Raw genomic sequence first — 2,074 nt, 5'->3', positions numbered from 1 at the left:
AAGCTTCACCCACAAAGCTTCACCCAAAAAACTTCACCCGAAAAGCTTCACTTAAAAAAGCTTCACCTACAAAGCTTCACCTAAAAAAGCTTCACCTAGAAAGCTCCCTCTACATACTTTCACCATCAAAGCTTCACCATCAAAGCTTCACCTAGAAAGCTTCATCTACAAAGCTTCATCTACAAAGCTTCACCATCAAAGCTTCACCTAGAAAGCTTCAACACTAAAGCTTCACCTACAAAGCTTCAACACAAAACCTTGCTCCAAATAAACAAATTTTGTTCACAAAACCCAAGATGCCCTTGAACTTGTACAAAAACACTTGGGTAAACATAAACATTTTTTGTTTTACACCCACAAGGGCCCAAAATCTTCCTTCTTATTTATTCACTTATATATGTTCCCAAACATATTATAATAGATCAAATAATAATTCAAAGTCCAAAATTTAGTTATGGACAAAAATACAAGCAATTCACCAGTACTGAAGTTGCTACAAAAACTGGAATCTTCCCCAGCCTAGAAATCCAACAAAGCTTCGCCTCCTTTCCCCTATCAAATTTTTGCAGCTGCTGCTTTTCTCCAATGGAGCTGAATTTTGGACACCCTCTAGTTCTTGAGCAGATGAACAACTTTCAAGAAGGAATCGTTTCTGTTTGAGCGACGGAAATTAAAGTGTTGAAGCTCCAAACATGATAGTCGGCTTCTTGCAGATTTCGAAGCTGTTGTGATGTTTCGAAGATCTGGAAATATTTAACCGTTAGTTCATCCTGAATTTTTGATATGTTATGAAAGAGTCGATGAGGAACAACTTCAATGAAGAAAGCATGCCGATCTGAACAATAGAAAATGGAGTTTCGAAGCTCACAATAAATCTGACGGGTTGACAGAAAAATAATAACCAGTCATTCATCATACCTGAATTTCTTGAGTTATACAGCTCCGAGGGATCTCAATTTTGAATATGTTGTAGTTCACGAGCTGAGGAACAACTTCAATGAAGAAAGCATGCTGATCTGAGCAAGAGAAAATAGAGTTTCAAAGCTCACAACAAATCTGACGGGTTGACAGACAAATGATAAACAGTCACTCATCATACCTGGATTTCTGGAGTTATACTGCTCCGAGGGACCTCAAATTTGGATATGTTGTAGTTCACAAGTTAAGGAACAACTTCGATGAAGAAAGTATGTTGATCTGAGCAAGAGAAAATGGAGTTTTTGAAGCTCACAACAAGTCTGACGCGTTGATATACAAATGACGAACAATCACTCATCATACCTGAATTTCTGGAGTTGTACTGCTCCGATGGATCTCCAATTCGGATATGTTGTAGTTCACGAGCTAAGGAACAACTTTCATGAAGATGGTTTTGCGATTTGAGCCACAGAAAATGGTGTTATATTGAAGAGCTACCACTCCCTCTACGTAGACACCCTCCTTGGTTTACCTAGCTCCAACACCCACATTTCCTTCAACAAGACTGCAGCAAATCCGATTGTGAGGAAAGATGGCAATCTTTCCAGCCAAAAAGGAAAGGCAAAGCAAAAGAAAATTAAACACATTGATGGCATATTATGAAAGAAGAAAAGGAAAAGTAGTACATGATGATGAAGTGTGGGAACAACATCATGACAAATGATGATGAGTCATGCTTTCCCCCCTCCTTGGATTCGGCTGAAAACATCCCCCTATTTGGATTCAGCTGAAAACATCCCACTCAGTCGACAAAAAAAAAAAAAAAAAAAAAAAAAAAAAAAAAAAAAAAAAAAAAAAGAGAAAAAAGGGCCTAGGCCTCCACTTCTTTGGGCCTAACACATCTTCATAACAAAAAAAACAATATATGAAGAACGAGCCCTGGGTTACCACTTCGAAAAGAAACAAGTGAAGTTTTCCTACTCATGACATTGACTACTAGCTAGACACCTCATTCGGCAACTCTCTTCGCCTGAAGACTTGGGGGACTCCCACCATATGCTACTGCACCTTGACACTCGGCAGTCTCACAACCACTCAGTGACTTGGATTTTTCAAGTCTCCAACTGAGAAGTTTTCCTCACTCGGGAAATTAAGG

The 2,074-nt window shown here is 38.9% G+C and overlaps 1 long non-coding RNA gene across 1 annotated transcript; it reads right to left on the bottom strand.

The window, feature by feature from the left end:
- Nucleotides 1–262: 262 nt before the first annotated feature.
- LOC139193801 (uncharacterized) lies at nucleotides 263–1,664 on the bottom strand. Its single transcript, XR_011578283.1, has 4 exons — nucleotides 1,282–1,664; nucleotides 1,100–1,197; nucleotides 919–1,016; nucleotides 263–743 (listed from the first exon to the last, which is right to left on the bottom strand). It is a non-coding gene; the product is annotated as an uncharacterized lncRNA (long non-coding RNA).
- Nucleotides 1,665–2,074: the final 410 nt, after the last annotated feature.

This window comes from Malus domestica, chromosome 17 (assembly GCF_042453785.1).
Source record: "Malus domestica chromosome 17, GDT2T_hap1".
Lineage (NCBI taxonomy): Eukaryota > Viridiplantae > Streptophyta > Magnoliopsida > Rosales > Rosaceae > Malus > Malus domestica.
Note: the sequence above shows the minus strand (reverse complement) of the source record. Positions and strands in the feature narration are given on the sequence as shown.